The following is a 16,067-nucleotide window of genomic DNA, read 5'->3' on the forward strand; positions in this document are numbered from 1 at the left end:
TTGCCTTAGTACTATCCTGTGCCTTATGTAAACTAGATGCACATTTGATTTCAACAGAGGAAAAGAGTGAAATTAAGGGGAATTTATATAGACCTAGATGGAAGTATTAGAAATATATTTTTTGTATTCAAACTCTAAGGGATAATAAGAAACTTTGTAAATGAGAAAAACTAGAACACAAAAATTCCACCATGTAAGTACTTGAATCTTTTTTTTTTTTAAACATCTTTATTGGAGTATAATTGCTTTACAATGGTGTGTTAGTTTCTGCTTTATAACAAAGTGAATCAGCTATACATATACATATATCCCCATATCCCCTCCCTCTTGAGCCTCCGTCCCACCCTCCCTATCCCACCCCTCTAGGTGGTCACAAAGCACCGAGCTGATCTCCCTGTGCTATGTGGCTGCTTCCCACTAGCTATCTGTTTTACATTTGGTAGTGTATATATGTCCATGCCACTCTCTCACTTCGTCCCAGCTTACCCTTGCCCCTTCCGTGTCCTCAAGTCCATTCTCTACGTCTGCGTCTTTATTCCTGTCCTGCCACTAGGTTCATCAGAACCATTTTTTAAAAAAAAATTCCATATATATGTGTGAGCATACGGTATTTGTTTTTCTCTTTCTGACTTACTTCACTCTGTATGACAGACTCTAGGTCACTACAAATAATTCAATTTCATTTCTTCTTATGGCTGAGTAATATTCCATTGTATATATGTGCCACATCTTCTTTATTCATTCATCTGTTGATGGACACTTAGGTTGCTTCCATGTCCTGGCTATTGTAAATAGAGCTGCAATGAACATTGTGGTACATGACTCTTTTTGAATTATGGTTTTCTCAGGGTATATGCCCAGTAGTGGGATTGCTGGGTTGTATGGTAGTTCTATTTTTAGTTTTTTAAGGAACCTCCATACTGTTCTCCATAGTGGCCGTATCAATTTAAGTTCCCACCAACAGTGCAAGAGGGTCCCCTTCTCTCCACGCCCTCTCCAGCATTTATTGTTTGTAGATTTTTTGATGATGGCCATTCTGACTGGTGTGAGGTGATACCTCATTGTAGTTTTGATTTGCATTTCTCTAATGATTAGTGATGTTGAGCATCCTTTCATGTGTTTGTTGGCATTCTGTTCCACTGATCTCCCACGTTCCCTTAAATAGAAAAAGGTGCTAAATGTCTCTTCATAGCCTATTTGGCCATAGTTGTCCCACCTACAGTTTTAAAAACAGACTGAACTTGATCTTCTGAAATCCTTCCTTGAACCGCAGCTCATTCTGTTTAAGAAGTCCTGGGAGAGAGGTCCTATTGGTATTGTTGATAGTCCCTAAAAGGTGAGGATGGTAACTGGGATGAAGGCAGCTGGGAGGGGTCTTAAGCAAACAGAGGGCTGTTGGGAAACTGGGCAGAGGCAAATCTGGTTAACAAGATACCAGCTCCTTTGATGAGAGCTAGCAGAATGCCACCCATCGTGGCTGACCCAACCATGGCCACTGGTCCATTTCTTGCTACCAGGATGGCTCCTGTTAAGGCACCACTCGTGGTGCAGTTCCAGGGGTCTTCTTTCCCTCTGACATGAACCATACTGCAGTCAATCATGGAAAACAGACCTCCCCAAACTGCAAAGCTACCTCCCAACTGCAGAGCCCTGGTTCTAATAGCTGTCAGATTCCCTCATAGTCTGTGGTTTACTCCCACCCGAGAATTGAGAAAACCTTTGCTTGAAAGATCCCACCACCTATGGCTCCCATCGTAAAGACCCCACCACAGTCGTCCACATTGCGCCAGGGGCAAGGCTTGTGCCGTGTACTCCTCCATCTTGACTCTGCCGCTCCTGAATCTCTTTTTAATGATTATCGTAAGTTGCCAAAACATATGAATTTTCAACATTTCTGCCTGTGCAATTCTTATCAGATCTGAGTACATGCAACCTATTGAAGATTTGGTAGAAACCTGAAGATAGGTAGCGAGCAATGATGATGCCTGTTTTTCAAAAGGAAGCTGAATCTTATTTTCTTTTTGAATCAAGAACTAACTTATCAGTGTTTCACTGTACAAAATTCATAGTATATTGGAACATGCTTTTTGCCACGTTAATGGTGTAACCCAAATTGTCTGCTCCTGTTTAATTGTTCTACTTAAATTGTATTGAATGCCAATATCTAAGAAAACTGTCAGCATAAGTGGTTCCAGAATTTCATTGGGTTACTGAGAAGTGGATCTTCTCTGCAAGTATACTATAGAGTATTCTATATATGTAGTTTTCATATATAGTATCTATATGTAGTTGTACTATGAAGTTATCTATATCTAGTAATGCAGTATTCCATTAATGTCTAATATTTGAGAACATTTACAATATGAATGGAACTTAATCTAAGAGACATTCAACTAACTTTTTTTTTTTTACATTTCAATACTGGATATTAATAAGAAAGATAGTCAAAATAATTATCAATATTATGTCAAAAATAATAAATGCTTGGTGTTAGTCTACATACAATTCAGTTTTTGGTGTAAAGTTCTTTGGTTGCAAGAAGGAATATTTAGTTTATTTCACTAATAGAAATATCTTCTAATGCTAGATGGCCTCTTGGTATTTCTTCTGTTGATGTTTAGCATTGTTATCTGTGATTACATGAATGGAGTTGAGTGGGGAGGTACTCATCATGTTTATTCCAAATAAGACTATGTAACGGATTGCTATAGTAATAATGAGGTAGACAGGCAATGCAACTGCCTGATATTTGTGAGGCCGATAGGTTAAGCCTAAGGTGTTCAACCAAGATTCAGGAATAAAAGGCCACATGAGATATCGTGTGCACCAAAATTGGGAGCTTAACAGCAAAGAAAGCCATAGATCGCTGTTTCTGGAAATGGCAAGGGTGACTTTTCCACCATTTTTTCTGTGGCTGTAGACAATCTTGGGCCCGTCTTGCTGGCAGCTCGGCCTCCTGAGTGCCGAGTGCCCTGCAGGAGGAGAAATTGAGGGAAAGGCCAGGGAGTCACCCGCTGGTGTGCAGGCGCACCGCCTTCGTACCGGGCCGGAGGGTGCAAGCTGTAGAGTAGGTTTATGTTCTCCTTTCTTTCCCGTCTCAAGTCCCATGGACTCCGCCTAGAAAGTTTGGAACTGTTTTCTGGTAAGTGGTCGTGTGGAAATTAGTATGGAAGAAGCTCACAGGGTTCAACAAATAGTTGACAGGAACTGTAGTTTAAATAGCGTAAAGGCTTCTTTTAATTTTAGTGTTTTGTGACTCTTCTTCACATCAGGCATTGCCTAAAATCATGTTTAAAAAAAAGCTTCTGAGTTTCATATGTGCGGTGGCTTCATGTCTAGTCAGTCGTCACAAGGCATTTTATAAGTGCTTCATTGCATATGGTGCTGGGCTAGGTGCTGATGAGGGAGAACAGCACAGACTGTGTTCCATCCTCGAGTTATTTATAATAGAATGTGAGAGGAATAAAAAGTCCGAAAGCACAGAATTAGAAGAAAAAGTAAGGTAGATAGCGTCTTGCTTCTATTTCAGTGACGTGTCTTTGGGGAAGCTTGGTTAGTATAGGGTGGAATGGTTGAAACTGTTGAAGGTACAGACCTTCTCAAATTATCCACCAAAAAGTTGGAATTCATGAATATAGATCCCCCTCTGTACAGGAAGCAATCTGCCTGTCTCTGTCCCTGTCTCTGTTTTGCTTTGAAACCCAGATCTCTGTCTGGATGGCTGAAAACAATGGAAATTATTAGAGCTCCTCATAATTGATCACTCTTGCCAAAGCCATATTGATAGATATGGTTGGGATTTAGGACAAAAACAATAGCCCACATGACTTGGAAAATGAAAATAAATGTGCTGCTGAGATGCTGAAAATATATCATTAAATAGCCTAAGAGGTATAGGAAATAATTTATGTATGTTTTAGGCTGGTCAGTATGAGGTTTGTATTTTAAATGGTCTCTTCTCTCAATTCAAATTGCCTTAGGCTTCTGGCTTTTTAAAAATATTTTGTATTCATGAACACTTCTTTTATAATTGATGGGGATGTTTGCTTATGGCCCAACTCTAATTTGTAAGCTGGAAAGTTCATTTATTTATTCATTCCACATCTATTATGTATTTACTGTGTGCCAGATATGATGATAGTGATTGGTCTTTACGTTAATTATAAAGCATACTTAAAATTTTGTGAGCTCTATTTACCTAAATTCCAAGAAATCATGTTCAGAGAACAAATCAAGGCAAGAGCAAGTGGGTCTGTTACATTTTGTCTAGATCTCTATTGTAGCAGTTGTCACACTTTCCTTTTTTACATTAATTTTGCCTGCTGGAATGAGAGCAGAGCATGGTCTGGATTTGATCATCAGTGTGTTCTCAGCATCTGACACAAAACTTGAAACATAATAGAGACCCAACAAGGGAGGTTTGGATGAATTTAAAGCACCACATACACAAACATAACATTGTTCTTTCTGAAGACATTTTTATTTTCACTGGGTGTCAAGGCCGTTTCACACTGGAATATCTTCCTCTAGGAAGAGGCAACATCTTTTCGTAAAAACCCTTGTTATCTAAATATCTTTCTTCCAGAATTAGACTGAACATTGATCTGAAGCACTTTGGCTTGACTTTGATCTGAAGCACTAAGATTCCCTCTTAGTGGAATCTGATTAAAATCATTTTTGTTATAATTAAGGTCTTCAGGTTCCAAGTGAGTATTTGCTTGACGTTTATGAGAACAGTTACTTTATATTAATCAATAATATTTTTCAATTTGCCTGGTAGGTGAAAATCAGGCTTTAGAGAAGCAGTTCTTATTTGGGAGATGCTGATGATGAGCTTTCTGAGGAACCCTTCTCGTTCATCTAGCATTTGTTGCTTTCTGTGTTTTCAGTGGGTTTATGTCCACCTAAATACATTTCAGAAGTGCTTTGAGTATGAAACAGTGCAGAAAGGAGACAGCAATCATATGCAGCCAGAGGATTATGTAATTCACATGAAATTCTTGATGATTCCCATTTAGGGAGGGAGTTAATGGTAGTACTTCAGAGTAAAATCCCTGATGCTACGTTTATTAGATCTCATATGGGACTGATGGGATTGTCACTTACCACTGAGTAAGCTGTGCACTGTGCAGAGAAACTGACCTAAGGTGCACACTGTGTATATCATGGACTTATCAATTTGAATATTTACTGAGACAATTTTATGGCAGAGGGCAGTCAAGTTTCTTGTTCAGATAAAATTAGTATATTATGATACATTTTCTGGCAAATGGAAGTAAAATGTCTTGAGGAAGAGGTACCTTGTTTTTTTTGTTTGCACAAATGCTCTGTATGGGCTAATGGTGGCCTGAACTTGGACAAGTTGCATAACTCCTTTGGCCTTCAAGTGAAGATATTAATCCCTACCTCACTAAATTGGCTGACAGTGTTAGACATGTCTGGCATATGGTCAGCATTCAAGAAATGCTTTTAAATGAATATGAAAGCACTGAGATTAATGTGTGTGGTAAAGGTTTGATAAGTTGCAGCTCACTTTTGCCTTGAATAAGGGGAATTTTAGAGGGATTAAGTATATGTGTAAATATATGTATTTGAACTTTTGAACTTAAGTGTTTAACATTTTACACTTATTACTATGTGGTATTACCTTGGATATCCATACTGAGATGTTTGGGGTCCTTCTTTATTTTCCTGAGGGGTATGCATCCAGCATAAAGAAAATTATGATAATGTGACCCATTGAAAGGAAAATAGTGTCTCGTAGTTGAGTTTCTTTTGGAATCCCAAAATACTGGTATCCTAGGTTTAGAAGGGTCTGTTTGAATTTCCCTTGATTTATCAAATACATATTAGTCAGTTATTACATGGGAGTATCTCTGCTATGCACTAGGGCTGTAAAGATAACCAAGATACTATTGTCAAGTAGTTGCAAGTCTTTGCATGAACATTTCCAGGGACAATTCACAATTACTAACTTGATTTTTAGGAATCTCTTTTAAGACAAATCAAAATTTGTCTTCCTGTAACTTTCATTTATTGGTGTTAGCTTTACTCTTTGGGGCACAAAAAATAAGTCTGATTCTGTGATAGAAAGGTCCTTCTTACTTATTAAGGTAATTAAGGTTTTTCAGAAACTTCTGTTCTTCAAGTTAAACATCACTGTATAAATCTGCTGTTTCTCAAGCCTCTTCTCCCTCTTGCTCCCATTAGTGCCTTCCAGGTCATCTACTTACCTTTAAAGGTGTGGTAGCCACTGGGTATTCAGGGCTCCAGATGTATACCAACCACTGCAGGATACAGTAGTACGATCACTTCCTGCATTCCAGATTCTGTCCCTCAAATCTCTCTGAGCGTTCATTTTGTACTGTATTAAAAAGTATTGTATTTATTTTGCACAAGTTACCATGTAAAGTATTTTTGGGAAAAGGATAAGTGACCTCCTTGATTTCTTGAGGAGCTCTTCATAAACTGTATCGGACATTCCAAATGGGAACTATAATGAGGCTACCTTGCTAGAGTTCTGGGTTATTGAATTACGATTTGGAAGTCATGTTTGGTCCAGTTGGTTAAAGCCACTGTAATTCATACATTTTCTGACAGCTAAGAGGTGACTGACAGGCAGAGGAAGGACTTCTATAGTTTTGCACAATCCATTTTTATAAATTATTATCTCACTTAAACATTATGTTTCTTTTTGATGAACAAAGAATATGACAGGGAAAGAATTGTTCTACTTATAACTCTAAGCACTTACTAAAAAACCTTAATATCTTCTTAACATTTTTATTTAAGTTAACAAATGTGTGGAACTCTCTTTATACCAGGTGTACTCTGACTCAGTGTTTGGGACAAGTAGCCCTGCCTAGCAGAGTGCCAGAAGATGCCAGTTATAACTCAGCCACAATTTATAGGTGTGTGCACTGCTTTGCTTTGTTCCTTTTAGTAGAAGGAAAGGACAAAGAGAGATGCAGTAATTAATCGGAAGATGGGAACAGGGAAGAGAACTATGCTTAAATAAATGCGGAGTGTTTGGCAGTAGTGTGGGTTAGAATTAGATGGGTAGTGTGTTAGTTTCTTAGGGCTACCATGACAAATTACCACAAACTTTGTAGCTTAAAACAACAGAAATTTGTTCTCTCTTAGGAGGTCAGAAGTCCAAAATCAAAGTGTTGGCAAGGCCATGCTCCCTCTGAAGGCTCCACAGAAGAATCCTTCCTTGCTTCCTCCGAGCTTTGGTGGCTCCTGGCAATCCTTGGCGTTCTTTGGCCTGTAGATGCATCACTGCAGTCTGTCTGTGTTTTCACATGACTTTCTTTCCTGTGTCTCCTCTTGTCTCTTTGTCCAGATCTCTTTTTCTTATAAAGGCACCAGTCATTGCATTAGGGCCCAACCTAATCCAGCAGAACCTCATCTTAACTTGATGACCTGTAAAGATGCTATTTCCAAATAAAGTCATATTTACAGGTACTGGGGGTTTGGATTTGAACATATCTTTCTGGGTAACACAATTTAACCAACAACAGGTGAGACGGTACTAAATCATGGAACACTTTAAATGACGGGTAGAATAGTTGGGGTTTTATTTATAAGCCGGTGGAATCACTGGACAATTTAAGCAAGGGTACTGATAAGATACTTATTACAGGAAGGTCTGGCAGCAAGCATTATGCTTCAGTATACTGAACTGAAGATGAAGTTTAGAGGCTAGGATATTAATGAGGAGTATGTTGCAATGTTCCAGGAATAACATGAACAAAAATTTATAGAGGAAGATGGGGAAGAGTGTATTTTCCAAAGGTGGCTCCAACAGTGTCTCTCATACCACTTGCTCTTCTGCAACGAGACCTCCTTACACCCTCATCAATAGTTGGTGTCTGTTTCTCTATCCATGAACTTGGGCAGAGCCAGTGACTACTTTGACCAATAGAATAGGGTGAAAGTGACACCACGTACCAGTTATATGCAAAGACTTTTCTTGGCCCAGCAGCTTTAACTCCCTTACCTCTTGGAAGATAGTCATGATGTAGGAGGTGTGACTCCCCTGAGACCACTGTGCTGTGGTGTGTCTCCATTTGGTGCTTCCAAGCCATATGGAGAGGCCCTAGAGGTAGAGCCAGGGCTGGGGTGAGGCAAGTGGGTTTTCTAGGGTGCAAAATTTAAGGAGACACTCGCTCTCAGGTGTACTTGCATAATACTGAGAGTGAGCACCTCCTTAAATTTTGCACTCTGGGAGATTCACTCTTAAGAAGGCACTCATTCTCAGGGGTCAGTAAGTACTGGGGCAGCACTTGAGAATTAGTGCCCCCTTAAATTTTGTGGCCAAGACACCTCTTCTTGCCTTACCCTAGTCCTCGCCCTTCCTGGAGGATGACATACCAAATGGAGAGAGAGAGGAGAGAGGAGAGAGGGGAGAGAGAGGGGAGAGAGGGGAGAGAGAGGAGAGAGAGGAGAGAAGAATGGGCCGGTAAGGAGCTTGAGAGGGAGAGAGAGAAAGAATAAAGCAAGAGTGGTGCAAGACATTTAAGTGAGGAGACCATCTTGAATATTGATCTTCTGGCCTTAGCTACCAGCTGGATCAGGTAGATGAGATGAACCACTCAGCTGAGTCCTCCTTAATTCCTGATCCACAGAATCGTGAGTGAGTTTTTTATACAGCAATATATTACCCAAAGCACTCTTGCCAATATTATGTAGGACTGAGAGTTGACTGAGAAATACCAGGTAGCCGTATATTTACTCAATTCTGATGGAGCAAAATATGTTTGATTGCTGCTTAGGGAGAAGGGATGAAGAAGGTGATACAGAGAGATTATAGTCACTGGCAGCCTAGGAAATAGAATTTAAAGCTTTGCTTCTTCAACGCTCTGCTTAAACTACATACCCGTACAACTTTTAATGTTTGAAGTTGGCCAGAACAAAAAGATATACACACTCACAGTTTGAGTCTTTATAGAAACAAAGTCTGTTTTGATCTGACATGTAGAGAGTTGTGAAATTCTCATTTTTAAAGCAAATGGTCTGGATTCTGATGCTAAATGAATACAATTGTCCTTGGATCTCATTAACCCTCATATGGGATGGAGGGAACTCTGTATAGTTATTTCTTCTTGGCTTTGTCTGAACAAATCAAGCTTTGAAATGAAAGGTTTAGTTTTTACAAAGGCTGAATTTACTAATTTTTTTATTGAGTACCTCTGTTTCATGGTAATTTACACATTCTTTCAAATGGTTGTTGGCACGTTTATTTATTTTCCTTTGAAGTATTTTCTAGTTACTTGTAAACAAAGCTGAGAGAAAAAGCAAATTTGGAAAAAAATTAAGGGACTGTTTGGCAGAGGAGTTGTATTACACATAAAATTAAATATGATGGATATATATTTTAATATTTTATTTATTTATTTATTTATTTATTTATTTATTTATTTATTTATTTATTTATTTATTTATTTATGGCTGTGTTGGGTTGTTGGGTCTTTGTTGCTGCACACGGCTTTCTCTAGTTGGAGCGAGCAGCGTCTACTCTGTTGCGGTGCACGGGCTTCTCATTGTGGTGGCTTCTCTTGTTGTGGAGCACGTGCTCTAGGGCGTGCGGGCTTCAGTAGTTGTGGCACGTGGGCTCAGTAGTTGTGGCTCATGGGCTCAGTAGCTGTGGCTCGCGGGCTCTAGAGTGCAGGCTCAGTAGTTGTGGCGCACGGGCTTAGTGGCTCTGCGGCATGTGGGATCTTCCTGGACCAGGGACTGAACCCGTGTCCCCTGCCTTGGCAGGCGGACTCTTAAGGACTGTGCCACCAGGGAAGTCCCTGATGGATATTTTTATAACCCTTCAGTTCATTTTATAGGTTTCTCTGCTTGCTCCTACAAGAGGGCAGTGAGTAAAGATTTCCTGACCCATTATTCATTTCAACAAGGTGTTAGACATTTTTATGACCTCCTAGAGTACTTTATAGTCTGTACTACACAATTTAGCACCTAATTATATTCTGTGTTGTATTGTTCATTATTATATCATTGTATGATTCTTGTTCCCTCAAGTAGGTTATATGATCTTAAAAGGCAGAGACCATATCTTATACTGCTATATTTGTATTACATCTAGTATAGTGCTGGTCATGGTATCCACTTGGGAGAATTTAATTGATAGAAGTATATTAAGTAATTTTAGTCCCTCAAAGCTCAGTGAATGTGTCTGTGGAGCATTTGTCGTGGCTCTGGACTTAAGGGCACCGAGATAGGCAAGTTACTTTTCCTTTCTCCAGGAAATTTGTCATCAAGTGGAAGTACCAAGGTGAAAGATTGCTTTGACTGATGAAGTGACTTCTCCTTTTTTACTTTAGTGTCAGACCAGGGCAGTTGAAAAGCAGAGAGGCATGCGCCATTGTGCTACCATTATCATTTTGATATAGATGATGGTTGATATTTTTTCCTCTTCCTTTCTTCAGTTGGACAAGCCAGTGAATGATGTCTGACCTGGGGAGGGATGGGTATCTTTTTTGGCTGAGCAGCTATAGGCTAAGTGGGTTGGCAGCCTTTACCTTTCTCTTGTTTTGAGTGAGCATGCTGTTTCTCAGGGCATTAGATCTACATTATTTTTTTTTTATTGTGGTAAAATGTAGGTAACCCCAAATTTACCATGTTAATCATTCTTTTTTAAAATTTTTATTGAAATATAGTTGATTTACAATGTGTTAGTTTCAGGTGATTCAGTTTTTACATATTTATGTATATATATTCACATATATATGTATCCTTTTTTAGATTCTTTTCCATTATAGGTTATTATAAGATATTGAGTATAGTTCCCTATACTTCAAGGTAGGTCCTTGTTGATTATCTATTTCATATATAGTAGTGTGTATATTTTAATCCCAAACTCCTGATTTATCCCTCCCCGGTCTTCCCCTTTGGTAACCATAAATTTGCTTTCTATGTCTGTGAGTCTATTTCTGTTTTATAAGTAAGTTCATTTGTATCATTTTTTTTTAGATTCCACTTGTAAGCGGTGTCATGTGATATTTGTCTGTCTCTGTCTGACTTCGCTTAGTATGATAATCTCTAGGTCCATCCATGTTGCTGCAAATGGCATTATTTCATTCCTTTTTATGGCTGAGTAATACTCATTTTAAACATTTTAACCATTCTTAAGTAGACAGTTAAGTAGCAATAAATATATTCACATTGTTGTGCAGCCATCACCAATATCTATCTCCAGAACTTTATCATCTAGAATTGAAACTCTGTACCCATTAAACAGTTACTGCCCATTTTCCTTTCCCCAAGCCCCTGGCAACTACCATTCTACTTTCTGTCTCTATGAATTTGATAACTAGGTACCTCTTACAGGTGGAATCATAATGTTATTTGTCCTTTTGTGTTTGGCTTGTTTCACTTAACAATAATCTTTAAGGTTCATCCATATAGTAGCATGAATCAGAATTCCATTCCTTTTTAGGGTTGAATAATATTCTATTGTATGTATATATAACATTTGTTTGTCCATTCATCCATTGGTGGACATTTGGGTTGCTTCCACCATCTGGCTAGTGTGAATAATGCCCCTATGAACATGGGTGTACAGATATAGATCATTATTATGAGCACCAATACTGATTGAATGCTCATGGTGAGCAAAATATCCTTATCACCCAGTAAACTATCTGGAAGAATCAACATGTCTCTGGAATTTCATAACTTGAATTCAGAGACTTAAGTACTCATAGGAAAATGTGGCCTGACAATATTTTTTAGATTAGGACTGTGACCAGTACTTGCATTCAGTGAGTATGTCTTGTTTATTTATCCTTCAAAATGCTTTTTGTCTCCATCTTTCTACTTGTCACTGCTCCAAGGTATGTCTTCATTGCCATGAAGTAGGTGTACTGCAGTCACATCCTAACCAGTTTGTCTAACTTTTCTCCCCTTTCCAGTTTTTCTTATAAAGTACTGCTTTGGTCATTTTACTTTATTGAACAAAAACTTTCAGTCCCCGTCATTGTACAGGACAAAGCTCGAACTTGTTTGAAGGACTTCTGTAACCTGCTACCAGCTTACCTTTCAAGTCTTACTTCTATTTTCTTATACAAACTCTACTCAGAGTCAAAATTGTCTTCTCATTCCCCCCTGGACAAATCATCATTATTTTGACTTTTGCTGTTGATTCCACCATGTAGAAACTTTTTCATGCTGCCTTCACGTGTTAAGTCAAACCTCAGTGTCACTGCTAAATCTTTTTAAAATAGACACATTTGAAAATGATTGCTTGCTCTTTTGAATACTTGTACACTCACCATAAGATTAATCATATTAATGTTTTTGTGGTAGCTAACATTTTTTGAGTTCTCCGGCTTGGCCTAAGGGCTTTAGTTGCATTATTTCATTTCACCTTTATAGCAACATGTGAAGTATATACTATTATTATCCATTACGCAGATGATAAACTTGAGGCTTTGAGACACTAACTTGTCCCAAATCACACAAATAGTAAGTGGCAAACCTAGGGCTTGATCACAGGTTTTCTGCTGCTAAAAGCATCATTTTAAACGTACTATCTTAATTAGATTATAGACCTGTAGGTGAATAGGGTATTTGCTGCTAATGGTGTCTTCCATAGGGACTGCCCGTGGAGGTCAAAGTCAAAAAAAGACTGCCCATTGAGTGGAAACTTTTTTTTCTTTTTAACTAGCTCACTGTGGATGAGCTTGGCATGATTTTTCAACTGGTTACTTTCTACTGTTTCTTTAAGACCAGGAAGGCTTCCTGACTGCTCACGTCTGATTAGGTATCCTTCTGAGGCACTTCCTTCTATCAGAGTACATGCCACACTAACTGTATTTATCTTCTACATGTTTGTCTCAACAGCATCTTTGCTTGAATTTCTAGTACCTAGAACAATATCCAGCACGTATGTGCAGTAAATGCTTATTAAATGAATTAACTGCATTTGTGACCATGATCCATACAAGGAGTTGGTTTCTAAATGTGTTGCTGTTATAGAGTTGAGTAATGCCTAAGTCCAGTGAAGTTGAACAGGGTATATCCTCAAGGAGGCATAATGGGAATATAAATGAAAACTGTAATTTATTTAATTGTACTGCAACTTACATTACGTGGTATAATGGTGTTTGTGGTCACTTTTAACAAAGGCTGATTGATTGGAAGGAGTTGACATCTATATTAAAAGAAGAGAGATCCTGAGTTTTAAAGGCATGGGTGTATTTGGTCTGTAGGTAATTTGGGAGCAGATATAGTTTAATGTTTTGTATAATATTCTTTAAAATTAGCCAGTTATTTCTGGATATATGCTGTACACATAACCTTCTGATTAATAATTGGATTTCTCAAATACCTTGATACTCAAAACCAAATCCATAGAGAGTAGATATTAATATTTTGGTCACTGAAAAAAAGTATATTCCCCACAAAAATAGCAGAAGATTTTTTATATTTAATTATTTACGAGTCTGCTAACGGTGTCTTAAAAAAATTGAAGCAGAAAAGCATAAGACGTTAGACAATGGTGATGTTACTAAAAAAATTTCCCCAGAGTTCTTGCCTGAGAAGCCAACTAAACTCTTCATTTCTCTCTACAGATAGGTAGAGCGGCATCTGGCACAATGCTTTGCACACAGTAGACCTGCAACACATACTCTCTAATTTTGTCAGTTCAGTAGACTACAGTAATCTAAAGCAACATTTGTCTATCATTTTTCCTTCCTGACACACATGATAGATGTTGCTTCGGCCTTCTAATGCATCTCTATATGTCTCCTGAAGTTTGTTTCATGTATACCAGCTGTAACTGCACTTTCTCTCTCGTGAAGCATATAGAATGTGCATGAGAATACATTATTGTAGAGGTAATAACAGTAATAGTGATGATGATGATGATACAAGTAGAATATTTCAAGCATCAATCTGATCACTGTTTTGTTTATAACCTTGCAGTAGCTTCTCGTTGCCCAGTGTCAGCCCCTAAACTTTTGTTTGGGACACAGGGCTTAGCATGGTGGTGGTATCAGCTGCAGCTGAGCGCTTGTGCCCCGGTAGGGTGCAGATTCACTTTGGCAAAGGCCACCAGGCCCCAACCACATTCCAGACCATAGAACTATCTGAAAAATAACTGAAGAGAAGCAGGAATAACAACTTGGTATTCAGTGTGAGCTCAGCTTGTTTCCTAGTCAGACAGCGGGTATATATAGATTCTTGGGTGCTCAGGGATTGTGAACTACTCTCGGGAAATCTCGAAGAGGCAACTTGAGATGAAGCAGCTTCCACCTCGGGACCTTACTGAGGGTTTGCTAAAAATGGAACGACAGAATGTCCTGCTGTGAGGTTAGAGGGACCTCACAAGGATAAAGTTATCTGACTTTGATGGGTTTTTGAGTACCACACTGCCACTTCCCAGTTCTTTGGCAACTTAATTCTGAGAAAAACTCAGCTTTTCTATGTAACAGAATTTTAATTTTCATTGGATTTGAGGCATTAAAAATTTTTTTTTTGTCCCTTATAAACTAGTTTATGGTACTTCCTGAAGGATTCCCAAGGCAATTTAGAGCAACTGAGTCATTGATGGACTATCCTTTAATATCCTAAGGGTAAAGTAGTAAATAATTAATTGATTTTTTATTTTTGTACTCACATTATGGTATCATGGAAAGAGAGACTAGTTTCAAATCCTGGTTTTACAATTTACATGCTATAGGACATTGGGCAATGCAGTTCATTTGTTCATTTTTTTATATAGCAGATTATGGATTTCTTACTTTGTGTCAGACACAGTATTAAAGCTCTGAAGAGAGAAGTCAAATAGAAATGATCTCTGTATTTACAGAGATTTTAGTCTACTGGGGGAGACTGGCAAGTAAACCAGCGATTTCATGAGTGTACCATGGAAGTATGTAGAATTGTAGTGTTGTGTGGAACTGAAACCAAGGCGAGTGTGAACTGAGAATGGGGGAGGGCGTTAGGGAAGGTTTCTCAGGGAAAGCCATACTTAAGCTGAGTCTTAAAGCCAAGTACAATTTAGTTGAATACAGATATAGAAAGAACATTCTAGCAGCCTGAGCAAAGCTAACAGGGAAGCACGAAATAAGATATATTTACAGATCAGTATTAACTGTTCAATATTACTGATATGAAAGTTTCATCTTGAGGAGACAAAGGAGATAAATTTAAACAAATGTTTACATTTCCTTTTCTCTAAAATGAAAATAACTATGTCTACCTCGTGGAGTTGTTGTGAGCACTCAGTAAAGCAGTGTATGTAGAGTACCTAGAACGTAGGTGCTTAAAAATCTTAGCTCCTTTTTTCTCCACCATATACCCTCCCCTGCCCTTCCTCACTTATGATGTTGCTAAGTGGAAAAAAACCCCTAATGATGGTTAGGTTATCAGTTTGGAAATTATGGCTGCATTTGGAAAGTGGAGGAAGAGTCAAGAGCTTTAGAACTCTGTTCTTTTTCTGACCTGGACTGCAGAATGTTGAATTGAATGGGGGCAGTCCTTGGCAGCAACAGTACTTTATTCTGGCACTGCACAGTTTCCTGTGTCATCACAATTGGTATGTGAGGAGGGCACTGGTTCCTAAAGGGCACTGTATTCTTGGTCTGTCTGTTTGATTTGCTGAGTTCAGCACTGAGCACAGGTCATGTGCGCTGGAGTGCCTGGAAAAAACCTGGGAATGATGTTGTTGCGTATGTTCTCTTTTCTTTCACCATTTTGAAGTCTCTGGATGTGTTGCAGGGAGCTCGGTTTTTAAGTATGCATTTTTTTCTGGGTAACAGGTCCATAATTTCTGTGATCCAGTAAATGTTAAGGATCACTGCTTTTGAGGATTTTTGGTCTACAGTTTGATATTTCTTTCAAGGAGCTTTGCCTCAAGTACTGGGTTGGATTCTGATAAGAGTTACCTTAGTCTGGAGAGATTTTATTCATTCTACCATTTATTGTTAATAAGAAATGGATGTTTATACTCAAATGTAGTTTTCCCAAATGTTTGTCATTTGCAAATATCTTTCATGATTTTTGTCATACCCAGATACCTTCTGTTCTATATATTTACTCAATATTTT

The 16,067-nt window shown here is 38.4% G+C and overlaps 2 pseudogenes; both read right to left on the reverse strand.

Moving 5' to 3' along the window:
- Positions 1-1,307: 1,307 nt before the first annotated feature.
- On the reverse strand, positions 1,308-2,067 carry LOC112393223 (mitochondrial import inner membrane translocase subunit Tim17-A pseudogene; annotated as a pseudogene).
- Positions 2,068-2,506: 439 nt separating this feature from the next.
- On the reverse strand, positions 2,507-2,924 carry LOC112393250 (phosphatidylinositol N-acetylglucosaminyltransferase subunit P pseudogene; annotated as a pseudogene).
- Positions 2,925-16,067: the final 13,143 nt, after the last annotated feature.

The sequence above is a fragment of the Neophocaena asiaeorientalis genome, unplaced genomic scaffold (genome assembly GCF_003031525.2).
Source record: "Neophocaena asiaeorientalis asiaeorientalis breed wild unplaced genomic scaffold, Neophocaena_asiaeorientalis_V1.1 scaffold136, whole genome shotgun sequence".
In the NCBI taxonomy this organism is placed as follows: Eukaryota; Metazoa; Chordata; class Mammalia; order Artiodactyla; family Phocoenidae; genus Neophocaena; species Neophocaena asiaeorientalis.